The sequence below is a fragment of the Loxodonta africana genome, chromosome X (genome assembly GCF_030014295.1).
Source record: "Loxodonta africana isolate mLoxAfr1 chromosome X, mLoxAfr1.hap2, whole genome shotgun sequence".
Taxonomy (NCBI): Eukaryota; Metazoa; Chordata; class Mammalia; order Proboscidea; family Elephantidae; genus Loxodonta; species Loxodonta africana.
In genome coordinates this window covers 73,945,265-73,963,833 of record NC_087369.1, presented here as the reverse complement: position 1 = coordinate 73,963,833, position 18,569 = coordinate 73,945,265, and positions in this window count along the sequence as shown.

Genomic DNA, 18,569 nt, shown 5'->3' with positions numbered 1-18,569 from the left:
CCATCCTGACCACTTGCAAGCCCTTTCAAAACCCCAATGTCTAATAGTCATATTCAGTTATCTTCCTTCATATGCACAAGAGGCATAGCAGAGAAGAAAAAAAAACACAAAAGCTTTGTTCTCTGACAGCCCTATATTTCAAATTTATCTCCATTCCTTAATAGTTATGTAAGCATTGTGTAAATTTCTTTGCCTGAGTCTCAGATCCTTCATCTGTAAGAAGTGGACAGCACTACCCACCTCATAAGTTCTCATGAAGGTTAAATGTCAAACACATGCAAGTGCCTTTTACAGTGTTTGATGCATTAGAAGTGTTCAAAGCTTGTTGGATTTTTTTTCCCTCTCCTCCCAGTCCAAATTTACACATCCCTTTCACATCTACTACATTCATCTGATCTTCATAACACCCATTTGAGATAAGAGATCAGGATTTGTTGACTTAACTTCACCAAGATGGGAACTAAGACACAGAGAAGGAAAGTGATTTGCTCAAACTCACAAAGCAAGTCAGTGGCAGAACTGGGCTAGAGCCCAGGTTTTAGGGCTTTAATGCAGAGCTCATCCAACTCCACCATTGTGACTATTCCATTCCAAAAAACCAAATGGGGCACATCCTAACCCATCCTATCAGATGATTCAGCACTATTTTTCCAAGGCTAACTTGCAGCATTTCTTGCCTACCTATTCTATCCTGAGTAGCCAGATTCCCCAGACATGGGACTACAGCACATTTTCCAGGCTCAACATTTTAGAGAGGAGAGGAGAGGAGAAGACTGCAATAAATGGGGTAGGGTTTTACTGCCTGCATCCTTGATCTGGTGCCTGAGTGGACTTGAAAGAGGGACCCCTCAGAACTCTATGGGTACATCTATCTAGTACTTTAGGGACAAAGTCCAACCCTTCCCCTTTTAGCCCCTCTGCACTGCCCCCTTACCAACACACATACATGCACACACACACACACACACACACACAAATTTTAGGGGAAACTTGACAACATGATTCCCCACTCATCTCCTAGACTTTGTGACAGCTCTGAAGCCAGCCCATTTTCCAGGGTCTTCCTCCCCACAAATAAATATCTATGCTTTTTTAGTGGAGATTCGGATCAGTTTCTATTAGATCTTTCAAATGGTCCTTCCTTGGCTGTCTTTCATTTTTATTTCTCTTCTACTCTTGCCTTTTTTGTCCTTCCTGGTGCCTGGTTTTCTAAAGCTCAGAACTCAGTCTCTAGATTCCCAGGGCAAAGCTCATAGCTTTGGTGTTTGGATTGATAGTGAAGCTCCTGAGTTCTAGGAGGAAGGCACTGAGGAGCTAAGGTTCTCATTGACACCTGGTCCTAGGGCAGTTCAGGGCCAGTAGCTGCTTTCTTGGTTTAGGTAAGAAACAATCAACTTCTTCTAAGCTCTCACCACCAATATCACATGCTTCTCAACATGAAATGGAACTGCTTTCTCCATGGTTCTCTGATGATTGAGGTCTCTCAGGTTTGAGAATCATAGTTTTTTGTAAGGCTATCCTTATGCACAAAGGGCCAGTTAGGCTGATGCCCTCTCCATCACAGTGGGTTAATTTTAGAAGGGAAAAGTGCTTAGGTGAGTGGAGCAACTAGCTCCTTTGTTTGGAAGCAGAATATATAATACAGGATGGTAAATGTGGCTTAATTGAAACATTGTGTAAAAATTAAGATGAAATGTGGCACAGTTATCCTGGGTGAGGATGCTAGAATCCATTACATGCATGGGTGTTACACATTACAGTTTGTAATATGCTTTAACAGCCATTCTCATTGGATTACTACACACACCCTGAGGTGGGCAGGGCAGGGATTATCATCCCCCATTTGCAGATGACAGTAAGGTTAGAATTAGAGAGTTACTGACCGTAAGTCACTTGTTTATGTAGGGGTAGGTGCCTAGAATGGATGCCATCAGGGCCTCTCCAATATCTTGACATTTTCATTTTCTGGAAGACAGTGTTTTGGAGCAGTATGATTTTGGTTTTCTTGGCATATCTGTTCTAGAAATATCTGTTCCTTCCACTCTTTTTGGAAGGAAAAGGGGTAGAAAGACAAATAAGGCCCTTATGACTGGACAGAAATGAGGTAATATAGTTGACATCAAGCCTGTCCTCTGCCTCTCTCCCCTCCACACCAGGATGCAGATTATCTGTCAAGTCTGACACAAGTGGGAAACTAAGAGACTTCCCATTCAGCACTGTCCCATAAGAGGTCAGGAAGTGAGAGGGGTGGCAAGACCTGGCAGGATTATTTATTTCTGTCTAGCCTCCTTTTGCACCTGGAGTGTGAAGACAGAGGGTAAAGGCTTGGGCCAGTTGGCGTATCCATCCTATTTGCTCACCTGTCCCTTCTCCATTCTTCCGTACAATTTAAGAATCTCCGATCTTAGTTTTGTTGAATTGAGACTTTATTTAAGAGAGGTAGGGGACAATTCTCCCATCTTTTAAAGCCTCCCCTAGGAAGTCTGTAGATATATAAGCAAAGCTGTCAATAATAATACTTTAGTGCTTTGGGTTTTAAAAAGTTTATTCATACATTATGGCTATTTTAAAGATGATGAAACTGAGGCTCAGACAGGAGCAGTGACTCGCCAAAAGCAATTCATGTTTGGGAAAGACAGCCTGCCCCACATGCCCATCCCAACCCCAAATGTGGATCCCATGGCTGAGAGTAGAGGCCAGGGAAGGCCACCTAGAGCAAAAACTGCTCTTGCCTCTGTCAGAGGGACAGGCAACGATGTTTGAGGGCTGTCTGTGGTATTTCTACTATGCACTGCCTAAATAGCCTTCAAATGATCACTAATGGAACTAGGGGAGAGACTTAGGAGATTTATTAAGGTAGCCTCTCTTCACCACTAGGAAAACCAGCTGAACCCATAGTCTGTTAAATGCTGCCGAGGCAGCAGTGTAGCCTTCCTTTGAAAAATAGCACATAATTTGATCTGGGTGTTAGTCCACCTGGGGTGGTGTGGAGCCTATAGCCTATAAGGTTCCCTCTGCCTTCTTCCCTGTTCCTCTAGATTCACTGTATTCCAGTGGGTCAGCTGGAAGGTCTTGTGCATGTTTGAAGAGGGATGGTCCTGATTGCAGCATAGGGCAGGGCAACTGGTTTCCTTCTGGATCTCCTGGGACTTACTCTATGTTTGAGGTATATGACTTTTCACTCTCAGCAAGGAGCAGGTCTAGAGTTTTTCCTCTTGGAACCTTACAAAACATTTCTAAACCAAGGTGACCTTTCCACTGTGGTCTGGTTTCCCTAAACTACCTTCCAGAAGTCCCCCAAAGACACCTCCCAAATCTATTTGGGGGGAGCTGAGTGGAGAAAAGGAAGAGTCTGCACTGCCTCTTTCCATTCACATGTCAGTTGGATCCTAGTTCTCCCACCACCCTGTCCCCTTTGATTTTTTTCTGAAGTGTGTTTTTGCTTTAGCTCCTACCTATACTTCCCATGTCCAGGGAGGAACAAGCTTCTCAGGCAATGAGAATATCTGAGTTTCTTTCTGATGCCTGTACAGCTAGTTCCTGTCCACAAGTGCTTGGTGATTAGTTAAGTACATTAGGCGGCAAGTGCACTTCATCACCAGGTCCTAGCCCTGGCAAATGAGTTTTCTCTACAACAGGACTTTTGCTTTCAAGATTTAATTAAATGCATCTCTTGGGACCCTACAAACCAGTATAAACACTTACTAAAGGCCCCTGGGGCAACCTATTGATCAGTATGCTAAAAGCACCTGGGGAAAAAACAAAAAGGCTGCTTTGTACTGGACTGAGGATTACAAGCAATAGAATTGCAGACATGGGGCTTAGTGGTTAACAGCTAGGCTGCTTACCGAAAGGTCAGCAGTTTGAATCCACCAGCAGCTCCTTAGAAACTCTATGGGGCAGTTCCACTGGACCACAATCAGTTTGATTTTTTTTTTCTTTTACCTGGTTTCCTGGCTTCACACAAGTATTAGCAAATTTGTGTGAGCCAAGGCCAAGGTTTTAGGCCTTGTCCTTTAGGTTCTTTGTTCTTTTTTTTTTTTTTTTTCTGGACAGGCTTATTCTTATCACTGGTAGGGGAAGAGCTAGGACGCAAAACAGAGAATGATTCAATTTGAACAAGCCCCAGGAGTTCAAAGGTCACCACGTAAAAAGTACTACCTGTGTGCCTGGAGGAAACCCTGGTAGCGTAGTGGTTAAGTGCTACAGCTGCTAACCAAAAGGTTGGCAGTTTGGTCTGCCAGGCACTTCTTGGAAACTCTATGGGGCAGTTCTACTCTGTCCTATAGGGTCGCTATGAGTCAGAATCGACTCAACAGCAACGGGTTTGGTTTTTTGTTTTTGTTTTTTGGTGTGCCTGCCAGTGGTTGAAGTGCAAGTTTAAGGCTGCTGCTCTGTGGGCAAGAGAGTGATTGTAACATGATAATAAGAACAATAATGTAATGATAAAATGCCACAGTCAGCCCTCTTTATTGTGCCTGCTTTATGCTTTATAATTCACAAAGCTTCTTTAAACCCATGATCTCATTTCATCCTGACAAGCCTGTAAATTGGGTGTTATTATTTTAAAGAAGAGGAGATCAGCTAACGCTAGATAAAAAGCTTGTCAGGCCAGAAGTCAGTCCAGCCCCAATCTTCTGATTCCCAGACCAGGGCTTTCTCCACTGCTCCCATGCTGCACTTAAAAACTGTTTCAGGATGGTGTAGTTTCCATAATGGCATCAAGGGCAACACTGCAGAAAAGCCAGCGGCTGTATGTTAGCGAAACCCCCCAATGGTGTATCCATCAATGTGAGCACTAAAAAGCTCAGTGTGAGCCCCACCCAATACAACAAACCTCTCCTGGCTGGAACACCTAGACCCAGCCCAGAATGGTTTCTTTGCATTGACATTTTCTATAGCTATGCAGACTCCAGCCTTGGTTGCTGGGACTACCTCAGTGCACAGATGTACCAGCAAGGAGCAAGGTCTTCATGGCATGAATATTCTCTGGGATCATCACAAGCCATACCCGGAATAACCTTGGTTTCAACCTTCTCTCTGAAGTTCGACAACTGGAGTTGGCAATTGGAATAGAGTAATGAAGTTTTGCTTTGCTTTTTAAGGCATCTTGGATAGAAGTGGAGTGAGGGATGTTTTTGTTGATAATTACCGTTTGGCCATAGCAAATGTCATACTAGAATATTTTCTCCTGGAGAGTGCTTTTAAATATTTTCTTTTCATTGCTTTTAAAGTGTGAGCATCTTTCCTTGAGTGCTGTGCTTCCATGTGTCTTTTATACTTGGGGGTTATTGATCAGTGGAAGCACAAAGAAACGTTTTCAACATGCCCCTGGGCCTAGCTGTCTGCATTTGAACTATCAAAGGAAAATTGTTTTTGGTTGTAAAGGAGGGGAGCTATTTGCTGGATATGTTTGGTTTTTTGGCTCACTATTTTCCTCTCTGAGCACCTGTACTCCTGGACTTGGATTTTGTCAAGGAGTCTGTGAGAGCAACCTTTTCCTCCAAAGTTCTCAGACTCAGACTAAGTAAGGGTAGAGATACTGCAGGCCCCCCTCTTTAACACACAGCCCTGCCACACTGGGCTAATATTCCTACCTGCTCCTCCACCCCATCCCACCCCCACCTTGCCTCACTATCAAGGTCTTAGGTGTTTTACACTGAATGTTGCTATTTATAATTACTTTTTTTCCTTCCTAAATTGGTTATTTATAGAGATTTTGTTGAATCTTGAGCCATATGCATGTGTGGCTACTGACAAAGTTGTATTTGGCTTCTGATGCTCTGGAAGTATTTATTAGCCAATAAACAAAAATACATCCACACACCGTGTTTATTTCTTCACTTTCAGAGAATCTGGGTGGCTCATCTGGGTAGTGTGTTTTTGTTCAGTGAATACAGCAAGAAAAATGTGTTCCTAATCAGTGGATGTGGAACTAGGGGTGGGATTTACTGATTTATCATCCAGGAGATCTGGGTTCTAGTCCAAGTTCTCCTTCTACATTTTAAATTTATGACATTTGTTATCTCATCTGGACTAAACATCTACTAGAAAGTCTAGTATTCTAAACTGATACTTCTCATATAGTGTTCCATGGCCTTAATATAACTAAAACATGTCTCCTGAGGTATGCAATATCTCTAGAAAGTTGCGTGTGTGTGTGTGTGTGTGTGTGTGTCTTAGTCATCTAGTGTTGCTATAACAGAAATACCACAAGTGGATGGCTTTAACAAAGAGAAATTTATTTTCTCACGGTCTAGTAGGCTAGAAGTTCGAATTCAGGGTGCCAGATCCAGGGGAAGGCTTTCTCTCTCTGTTGGCTCTGGAGGAAGGTCCTCGTTCTCAATCTTCCCCTGGTTGAGGAGCTTCTCAGGAGCAGGAACTCCTTGTCCAAAGGACACGCTTTGCTCCTGGTGCTGCTTTCTTGGTGGTATGAGGTCTCCAACTCTCTGCTTGCTTCCCTTTCCTTTTATCTCTTGAGAGATAAAAGGTGGTACAGGCCTCACCCCAGGGAAACTCCCTTTACACTGGATCAGGGAGATGACATGAGTAAGAATGGTGTTACAATCCCACCCTAATCCTCTTAACATAAAGTTACAATCGCAGAATGGAGGACAACCACACAACACTGGGAATCATGGCCTAACCAAGTTGAAACATGAATTTTTGGGGGACACAATTCAATCCATGGCAGTGTGCATGTTTTCATTTTCAACATATGCATTAAAATATTAAAAAATACAAGCATATTCTAGTCAAACCATCTTGATGATTACCTCATAAAAGTACTGCCATACCATTTCAAGACCTGTGTAGGGTCACCATGAGTCAGAATCAACAGGAATGGGTTTGGTCTCTGGTTTCGTGTTTACAATCTCATTGGATTCTAGGGACTTTGAATGCTGTGCTTTAGTATAATTTTCTTATTTAAGAGTTAGAGAAATTAGTTTCCCCCCATCTTTAATATTCCATGATCCTGGCAACACATGTAAGAATGTGGAGAAATGGGGTCCCTCTTACATTGTTGGTGGGACTCTAGAATGGTGCAGCCACTTTTGAAAACAGTTTGGCAGTTCTTCAAAGAAGTTAAGCATAGAGTTAACCATAAAAAAACAAAACCATTGCCATCAAGTCGGAACCACATGACCCAACAATTCCACTCCTAGATATATACCCGAGATAACTGACAACATATTCACACAAAAGCTTTTATACGGGTGTTCATAACAACATTATTCTTAATATCCAAAGAGTGAAAAGAACCAAAATTTCCATCAGCTGATAAATGGATAAACAAATTGTGGTATATCCATATAATGGAATGCTATTTAACAATAAAAATGAATCAATTTCTGACACATTCTATGTTATACATCAGCTGAAAAAAAATGTTAAGTAAAAGAAACCAGGCACAAGAGACCACATATCGTATGATTATATTTACATAAAATGTCCACAAAAGGAAAACTTACAAAGACAGAAAGTAGATTAGTGGTTGGCTGCAGCTGGAGAACAGAACAGAAATTAAATGTAAATAGGTATGAGGGATCTTACTGAGGGAATGAAAATATCCTAAAACTGATTAATGGCGATGGCTGCACCATTCAGTAAAGTTAGTAAAAATTCTTGAATTTTATGGTATGTAAAATATATCTCGATAAAATATTTTATGATCCTTAATCTCTGAGTAGACTGGTGTTGGTTAACCAATCTAATTAATTTGCAAATACCTGAGTGTGTACTCTCTCTCTCTCTCACACACACACCACCTGTCTTAGTCATCTAGTGCTGCTATAACACAAATACCACAAGTGAATGACATCAACAAACAGAAATTTATTCTCTCACAGGAGAATAGAAGTAACAGGAGGCTAGAAGTACAAATTCAAGGTGTCAGCTCCAGAAGGAGGTTTTGTTTCTGTTGGCTCTGGGGGAAGGTCCTTGTCACGAATCTTCCCCTGGGTCTAGGAGTTTCTCAGCTCAGGGACCCCAGCTCTACTCCAGGCTCTTATTTCTTGGTAGTAAGAGGTCCCTATCTCTCTGCTCACTTCTCTCTCCTTTTATGTGTTGTAAGCTAAAAGGTGATGCAGGCCACAGTCTAGGGAAACTCCCCTTACATCGGATCAAGGCTGTTACCTGAGTAGTGTTGTTGCATGCCACCCTAATCCTCTTTAATATAATCTAATCTTGTCTCATTAGCCAGAGGTAGAGATTAGGATTTACAACAGAGAAAAATTACATCAGATCACAAAATAGAAGATAACCACACAATAGTGGGAATTATCACCTACCCAAGTTGACACATATTTTGGGGGACATAATTCAATCCATAACATTCCACCTTTTGGCCCCCAAAATTCATGTCCTTGCCACATTTAAAACACTTTCACCCCATAATATCATCCCAAATGTCTTAAATCAACTCCAAGTCCAAATTTAGTCCTGGGGCAAAATTCCCCTTCATCTGTGAAATACAGACTATAAATTTTCTGCTTCTGAAGTACAACAGTGGAATAGGCACAAGGTAGACATTTCCACATGGGAGAAATTGGAGGGAAAAAAGAATAATGGGCACCAAGAAAGTAAAAAACCCAGCAGAACAATTTACATTAGCTCTCGAAGTTTAAAAATAATCCTCTGTTCTCTGAGGCCATATAGGCATTGGCCCTGCCCTCCAAACTCTGGGCATTGGCCATGCCCTCTGGATTCTATGCGGTGGTCCCTCAGCCCTGGGCTTCAGCTCTGCCTTCCAGACCCACTGGAATGGCAACTCTGCTCCCTTGACTTTGGGTGGCCCCATTCTCCAGTCCATCTGAGTGACAACCCCAGCCCATCAGCCCTGGCAGCCCTATTCTGCCTCTTGGGCATGGCAGCCCTGACCCATCAGCTTTGGGCAGTGGATCCAACCCCATTGCCCTGGTTCTCAAGAACAGCAGCTCCACACCCCAGAACTGAGTTGGCGAAGACCTGAATCTTTGAAACCTAGGAGGGCATGTCCCCACCCTTTGAGACCCAGCAGGCCATGGTTCTACCCTTTGAGACTCCTAGAGGCCATGACCCTACCCTTTGAGACCAATGTAGCTCTGTTTCCTGTGCTGCTTCTCTCCAGCTTGTGCTTCCTTGTTCTTTGGCTTCTTGGCCCCTCGGCACCTCAGGCCTCTTGGGACTGCCTGGCCTCTACCCTGCTTAGGCAAATGTTACAAACCCTTTAGCTCTACTAATAAGTGCCTGGAGGCAACCTACTCCGTCAGTAAGCCTCAGCCCAAAGGCACATAGCTCTCTTGCCCTGTGGGTCGGCTCCTGTGTCATCTCACACCAGTCTCCTGGTTCTGCTGCTGCCATTTCTCTGCTGCTGCTTCTCACTGTCTACGCCATCGACAGTGTTACAGCTCTTCTCACTTCCTTCTGAGCCCTCACCAGAATTGCCTTTGATGTCCATAATTCCATCAACAATCTCTTCAAGGCAATCTAGGCTTTTACTGTTAGATACTTGAAAACTCTTCCAGTCTGTATCCATTTCTCGATTCCAAAATTGCTTCCACATTACGTGTTAGAGCAGTACCCCACTCCCAATACCAAATTCTGTTTTAGTTATCTAGTGCTGCTATAAAACAAATACCACAACTGGATGGCTTTAACAAACAGAAATGTACTCTCTCACAGTTTAGGAGGCTAGAAGTACAAATTCAGGTCGCCAGCTCCAGGGCAAGGTTTTATCTGTCAGCACTGGGCAAAAGTCCTTGTCATCAATCTTACCCTGGGTTTAGGAGTTCCTCAATGCAGGGATCTCGGGTCCAAAGGATGCACTCTGCTCCCAGCAATTCTTCTGGGTGGTAGGAGGACCTTATCTCTCTGCTAACTTCTCTCTCCTTTTATCTGTTGTAAGATAAAAGGTGATGCAAGTTACAGCTCAGGAATACTCCCCTTAAATTGGATTAGGGCTGTGATCTTAGTAAGGGTGTTGCATCCCACCCTAAACCAAAACCAAACCAAACCCACTGCCGTCAAGTCGATTCTGACTCATAGTGACCCTATAGTACAGAGTAGAACTGCACTATAGAGTTTCCAAGGAGAGCCTGGTGGATTCAAACTGCCGACTTCTTGGTTAGCAGCCATAGTACTTAACCACTACACCACAAGGGTTCCCTTCCCACCCTAATATTCTTTAATATAACCTAATCTTGCCTCATTAACCAAAGGCAAAGACTAGAATTTACAATACAGAGTAAAATTACAACAGATCACAAAATGGAGGATAACCACAGAGTACTGGGATTTACAGCCTAGCCAAGTTGGCACATATTTTGGGAGACAAAATTCAATCCATAACACTACCAATTACTCAATCCAAGGTAAAAGAAACAGAACCAAATGCTATTCAGTTCTCTCCATTTCGAACTCTGTACATAACCTGGAGGAAAAAGGGAAAGGAAATGTCTAGGAGGAACTTAGAGGAAGAAAACTTATGAGGTATTACCCATATCAAAGGAGGAAGGACAAGGGAAACCACCACAAACTCAGGAGTTGGTATGGAGAAAAAAGATATAGGGAAGTATCATGGAGCTCTGAGGCTCAGAGGTTAAGAGCTCAGCTGCTAACCAAAAGGTCCACAGTTCAAATCCACAAGCAGCTTCTACCCTGTCATATAGGGTCACTTAAGTCAGAATTGACTCCATGGCAACAGGTTTATCACAGGCTACAAATTCACTACACGTTGGGGGAGGAGAGACTGGGAATTACCACCTCAGAATAGTTTAAAGAGGCCAGGGCTTTTGTTGAATATCTCCTGCCTCTGACAGAAAAGGCCTTTTATTTGCCCAAGTGGGCTTCACATTCTCATGCAATAGAATTTTGAATGTTATACAGTGGGTTTAGATTTCTGTATGGTGATGAAGGCATAGGAAGGGTTAGCACATGGATGGATTTATATCTGGATTCTCAATTCTGTTCCATTGGTCCATGTATCTGTTGTTGTACCAGTACCAGGCTGTTTTGACTACTGTGGTGGTATAATAGGTTCTAAAATCAGGTAAAGTAAGGCCTCCCACTTTGTTCTTCTTTTTCAGTAATGCCTTGTTTATCTGGGGCCTCTTTCCCTTCCATATGAAGTTGGTGGTTTGTTTCTCCATCTCATTAAAAAATGTTTTTGAATTTGGGTCGGAATTGCATTAAATCTATAGACTCCTTTTAGTAGAATAGATATTTTTATAATGTTAAACTTCCTATCCATGTGCAAGGTATGTTCTTCCACTTATGTAGGTCTCTTTTGGTTTCTTGCAGTAGTTTTTTGTAGTTTTCTTAGTATAAGTCTTTTACATCTCTGGTAAGATTTATTCCTCAGTATTTTATCTTCTTGGGGGCCACTGTAATTGGTATTGGTTTGGTGATTTCCTCTTTAATGTTCTTTTTGTTGGTGTAGAGGAATCCAACTGATTTTTGTATGTTTTTCTTGTATCCTGATACTCTACTGAACTCTTCTATTAGTATCAGTAGTTTTCTTGAGGGTTCCTTTTGGGTTTTCTGTGTATTAGATCATGTCATCTGCAAATAGAGATACTTTTACTTCTTCCTTGCCAATCTTGATGCCCTTTATTTCTTTATCTAGCCTAATTCCTCTGGCTAGGACCTCCAGCATAATGTTGAATAAAAGTGGTGATAAAGGGCATCCTTTTCCCCATCACAGTAATTCTTAACTTGAAATTATGTACACCGGAATAACCTGGGGAGTTTAGAAAATGCTGGTGCCTAGAGTTCAACCCTAGAGATTCTGATTTCATTGCTTTGAGTTCAGCCTGGACATAGAGAATTTTTAAAATCTCCCCAAGTGATTTTAATGAGTAGCCAGGGTTAAGAACCTCTGCCCTATAGGAAACTTCTGTTTCATGTTAATGGTTTTCCTTATCATGGCCACAGGTGATATATTTACTCTGCAAGGAGACTCTTCTTAAGCTTCCTTTAACTGTCTGTTTCCTGCCTGCCCATCTGTAGGCAGAGGCCATGAGATGAGCCTCCATAGGAGTATTGATTTTCCTTCTTTTAAAATTATTGCTTTGCTTTTTGAGGCTTAAACCTATATTCTTCCTGATCTGTATGAAATGGTCCCCTACGTATCCTAATTACAGAATCAGATGTAAACTTATTCTCATATGCAAATGGTTTCCAATATACCTGTTTCCTGAGCAGAGTCTCAGGCTGTGAAGTTAATCTGGATGCAAGATTAATCTATAAAATCAATTAAAGGCATCAAGTTCCAGACCAAGAAGGAATAGATGCACTTATATATTTTCCCACTAAGTACAGCTAAAAGATCTGAATATTATACATAAAACAAACAGGAGAAAATCCTGACAGATGGAACAAAGAAGGCAGACCATCTAGGGAGAGAACCTGATGAATGACACAGTGAGTTCTCTTAGTTTTCTTTTTGCCTCATATATCCTGGACTGGGTTTGAAAAAAGTCAGCAACACAGAAATGTCAATTATCACAGACCGAAAATGCCCAAAGAAAGTCTGCTGTCTCAAGCCAGAAGACAAGGAAAGGAACAACCTAGCAAAACAGAAAACTTGTAGTCAGTAACTGCCCTATCCTAGCCAATTATCACAAAAAACTGCAACCTCATCCCCATACTTGGCACTAAAAGCAGTCTGGGGAGCCTAGACATATACCTTTGCCCTATTGTAATGAAGCACCCTTCATCTTCCTGTCTGGTGGTATCAGAGAAGACCAAATGGAGACTGGGGATCTTAATCACCACTTGGCAGTAATAAGCATCCTGCACAGCATCAGTAGAAGTTTAGTTGGGGGCTGCAATTCCCACCCATACCTGATGTAAAGAGGCAATCCCCACTCGCTGCCAGTGTCAGTGGAGGTTTAATGGGAAGCCAGAACATTCATTACCATTAAGCAATAATTAGGCATTTCCCACCCCAAGATGTCAGTGGGGAGCAGTAAAAAGGCATCCATCCCATATCCAACCAGTGTTGTGTCAGCAGCAGCCTAGTGAGGAACTGAAAAGTCCATTTCCATCAAGCAGTAAAGAGGCATCCATTACTCCTGATGTGTCAAGGAAGGTTGGGTAGGAGATCTGGACTTGTACATACAGAAGGCAATAATGAGATGGCAACTCACATTTTACTACTGGCATGGTGTCAGAGGAGGCCTGCTAGAACAGAAAATTTTAAACAGATCAGAGTTCTCATAACATAGTACCCAAATTATCCGTGATACAAATGAAAATAATGTCATGCCAAAAACCATGAAAATCTCAACTTAAATGAGAAAAGACAACAGGTGCCAACACAATGACACAAATGTTGGTATTATCTGACAAGGATTTTAAAGCAGCATCATAAAAAGGGTTCATTGAGCAATTATGAACATGCTCAAAACAAATGAAAAAAATAGAAAGCTCCAGCAGAGAAACAGAAGATGAAACAAATAGAAATTTTCAAACAATGTATAATTAATCCAAAACCAAACCCATTGCCGTCGAGTTGCTTCTGACCCATAGCAACCCTATAGTTTAGGGTAGAACTGCCTTATAGGGTTTCCAAGGAGTGCCTGGTGGATTCGAACTGCCGACATTTTGGTTAGAAGCCGTAACTCTTAACCACTACACCACCAGGACTTCCGAATATACAATATCTGTAATAAAAAAAACTCAAAGACTGGTCTCAGGAGCAGAATGGAGAAGACAGAGAAAGTAATCAGTGAAACTGAAGCTACAACTATAGAAATTACCCAATTAGAATACCAGGCAAAAAATTTAATAAAATAAAAACAGAGCCTCAGGAATCTGTGGGACTATAACAAAAGATTAAACATTCATGTCATCAGAGCCCCAGAAGAAGAGGTCAAACAGTGTGGGGCTGAAAAGGTGCTCACAAAAATAATAACAAAAGTTCCCAAATTTGACAAAAGACATCAGCGAACAGATTCAAGAAGCTAAATGAGCTCCAAAAATGATAAGCCCAAAACACAAGCACAATCAAATTTCTTGAAAAGCAGCATGAGGCAGACAACCTCTCTCACCTTTAGAGGAAAACAATTCAAATGATAGCAGATTTTTCTGCTGGCAATAAGAAGCCATGGAGACCAGAAGAAGGTGACATAATATGTTTTGAGTTTTTTCTAAGCCCAAATTCTGTACCTGGTGAAATTCTTCCAGAAATGAAGGGGAAATAAAGACAGTCTTACGTGAAGGAAACTTAATAGAATCTGTCACCAGAAAATATACCCTAAAAAAAAAAAAAGTGACTAAAGGAATTTCTTGAAATAGAAAGGAAATTATATAAAAAAAAATAAGTATTGGAACATCAGGAAGGAAGAAAAAACATGGAAATATCAAAAAATATGGGTAAAAAAATAGACTTCCCTTCTCTTGAGTTTTCTGAATTATGTTTTATGGTTAAATAAAAAAAATTATAGCACTATCTGATGTCATTCACTATGTACGTATAGAAAATATATAAGACAATGATATTAAAGGGGGAGGGTAAAAAATGTAAAGGGAGATAAGTTTGGAGCACTTCACTTGAACAGGTAAATTGTTGATACCAGTAGCCTGTGATAAGTTATGTATATGTGCTATAATACCTAAATCAGTGACTAACAGCTCCATCTCTCCTGGACTGAATGGTGTCCCCCAAAATATCTGTCAGCTTGGCTAGGTCTTGGTTCCCGGTATTGTATGATTGTCTACCATTTTGTCATCTGATATGATTTCCCTGTGTTTTTTAAATCCTATCACTGTGACGTAATGAGATGGATTAGTGGCAGTTATATTGATGAGATCTACAAGATTAGATGATGTCTTAAGCCAATCTCTTTTGAGGTATAAAAGAGAGAAGCAAGTGGAGAGACATGGGGACCTCATACTGCCAAGAAAGCAGCACCGGGAACAGGGCATGTCCTTTGGACCTGAGGTCCCTGCACCTGAGAAGCTCCTAGACCAAGGGAAGATTGAGAACAAGGACCTTCCTCCAGAGCCGACAAAGAAAGCCTTCTCCTGGAGCTGATGCCCTGAATTTGGACTTGTATTCTACTAGACTGTGAGAGAATAAATTTCTCTTTGTTAAAGCCATCCACTTGTGGTATTTCTGTTATAGCAACACTAGAAGACTAAGATAGAATTTGGTATTGAGAGTGGGGTGCTGCTCTAACAGATACCTAAAATGTGGAACCTATTTTGAAACTCTGAATGGATAGAGAAGTAGCAGCAGCAGAGGACCAACAGCAACAGAGAACCTGCAGTGGCAGAGAAGCAGCAGCAGAACCAGGAGACCACTGCAAGATGGCACTGGAGCCAACCATGGAGTGAGAGATCTGAGTGCCTGTGCTCAGGAGGCTTCCTGGTGGAGTGGAGTGCCTCAGGGAACTTATCAGTGGAGCTACAGAGCTTTGGAACACTTGCCCCAGCAGGGAAGATGTGGGCAGGAGGGCTGAGGAGCAAAGAGGCTAAGAAACCAGGAAGCAAAAGCTGAGGAAACAAGAAACACAAGAAGCCAAGCTGCCTCAGTCTTAAAAGGTACAGCCAGGACCTCTGGGTTTTCAAAGGGTGAAACCATGATCTCTGGTGTTTCTAAGGGTAGAGTTGCCACTCAAATGGCCTAGAGAATGGTGTACCTAAAGCCGAGGGAGCAGAGTTGCCATCCCAGTGGGCCTGGAAGGCAAAGCTGAAGCCCAGGGCTGAGGAGCCTCCACTCAGAATCCGGAGAGTGTGGCCAATACCTAGAGTGTGGAGGGCAGGGCTATTGTGTAAATTGTCTCAGAGAACAGAGGATTATTTTCAAAGCCTTGAGGGCTAATGTAATGTGTTCTGCTAACTTGCTTGGTGCCTCTTATGCCTCCTTTCTCTCCATTTTCCCCCATTTGTAATGGAAATGTCTAGCTTGTGCCTGTTCTGCCATTGTACTTTGGAAGCAGATAATTTGTATTCTGGATTTCTCAGATGAAGTGGAATTTTTGGATTTTGGACTTGGAGTTAATTTAAGACTCTTGCTATGATATGATGGGATGAATATGTTTTGCACATGGCAAGGACATGAACTTTGGGAGGACAAAGGGTGGAATGTCATGGATTGAATTGTGTTCCCCCAAAATATCTGTCAACTTGGCTATATCATGATTCCCAGTATTGTATGATTGTCTATCATTTTGTCATCTGATGTGATTTCACTATGTGTTGTAAATCCTATCACTATGATGTAATGAGATGGATTAGTGGCAGTTATCTTGATGAGATATACAAGATTAGATAGTGTTTTAAGCCAATCTCTTTTGAGATATAAATGAGAGAAGCAAGCAGAGAGACATGGGAACCTCATACCACCAAGAAAGCAGCACCAGGAGCAGAGTGAGTCCTTTGGACCTGAACTTCCCACACTGAGATGCTCTTAGTCCAAGGGAAGACTGGTAACAAGGACCTACCTCCAGAGCTGACAAAAAAAGAAAGCCTTCCGCTGGAACTGGCGCCCTGAATTCAGACCTTTAGCCTGCTGGACTGTGAGAGAGTAAACTGCTCTTTGTTAGAGCCATCCACTTACGGTATTTCTGTTATAGGAGCGCTAGATGACTAAGACACCATCCAAATATATACACTCAAAAACACTATCGAAAAGAGAGATTTCCACAAGGGTTCAGTGAAGTGCTCAACAGACCCTCTCTCCAACAAAATAACTCTTAACTGGTGAAATGATAAAAAAAAATACAACTCTCTGGAAATTGTCCTAAGGACTTACAGAAAATGGGGAAACATTATTCAAGAACATCAACTAAATCTCATTAAAGACAGTGAGAGTCACTCCCTCCCTCCTTCCAGCTCAGTGTAATGGAAGCTGTACTCCAGGCAGGTGTGGCCAAGAAGACAGGACTCCCTCTTCCTTCAGTTCCCAATCTAGGGCTGTGGTTTGTCTGTGGGAGGATTTATTAGGTCCTATCTCTGTGTTGTTTTTTTATCTCTGTGTTGCAGGAACTCTATTCCAGGAAATTTTTGCCAAGACATCTAGAGTTCCCTTGCTTGACCAAGCCCCCGACTCTCAGGGTGGAATGCCTACCCCAGGCATGGTATATGGAAACTATTTTGCCTGCTGCCCCCACCCTAACTTACTCATATAGTGAACGTTCCATGCTAGGAAAGACAAACCAAGAATACCAGGGACTACCAGATGCACCCTGCACCCTGCTCACAGAGCAGGGGCATCCTTGGTGGCATAGTTGTTAAGTGTTATGGCTGCTAACTAAAGGGTCAGGAGGTCAAATCCACCAGGCACTCCTTGGAACTCTATGGGGCAGTTCTTCTCTGTTCTATAGGGTAGATATGAGTCAGAATCAACTCAACAGCAATGGGCTTTATATATATATATATATATATATATATATATATATATATATATATATATATATATATATATATATATAAAACCAAAAATCAAACCCAGTACGTCAAGTCGATTCCGACTCATAGTGACCCTATAGGACAGAGTAGAACTGCCCCGTAGAGTTTCTAAGGAGCGCCTGGCGGATTTGACCCTTCGGTTAGCAGCTGTAGCACTTAACCAATAAGCCACCAGGGTTTCCATGATTATATATATATATATATATATATAAATTAAGGGCCCTGTGAAAAATAATGGAGATCTTGGTGGTAGTCAATTAATAGGAGGCTGGTAACTCCACATAGCAATAAGGAAAATGATAGACCAGATAGAAGTTTAGCAAGGAAAACAGGGAAGGAGCCAGCTAAGAACCCTTCTAGGATTTAAGCATGCCTCAAAGGCCAAACTCAGATTACCCTTGCAAAAGGATCTGATACCAATAGAGACAGATTAGTCAGAATCTTAACAGAAATATTAGTAATAGAAGCATTCAAAGACAGGCTGACTAAAAGTACAATCATTTCTGAGGAAGGAGGAATGTGTCAGAAAGACTGTACACATGCCCAAGACTGCACCCTCTGAAGAATGACATAAGAAACTTCACAGTACAGGGTAGTTTTCACTGAATAAACAAACAACCAATTACAACAAGCCCAGAATGTGGGGAAGATCAATATCTACAATTGCTACAACATGTCATCTAAAATTTCCAGTTTTCAACAAAAAAATTTATGAGACACACAAAGAAACAGGAAATGTGATCCATACATAGGAGTAGAAACAGTCAACAAAAACTAGTTTTGAGGGGGATCAGATGTTGGACTTAACAGAAAAAAAACTTCAAAGCAGCTACTATAAATATATTCAAACAGCGAAAGGAAACCATGCTTAAAGAATAAATGAAGGTATGATGACAATGTCTCATTAAATTGAGAATACCTATAAAGAAATAGAAATTATAAAGAGAATAACCAGAATATGGAAATTCTGAACTTGGAAAGTACTTGCTGAAATTTAAAAACTCACTAGAAGAGCTCAATAGATTTGAGATGACAAAAGAAAGAATAAGTGAATTTAAAGATAGATAAAAAGAGATTATGAAATCCAAAGAACAGAGAGAAAACAGGCTGAAGAATAATGAAAAGAGCCTCAGAAATGTGGGACACCAACATACATATAACGGGAGTACCAG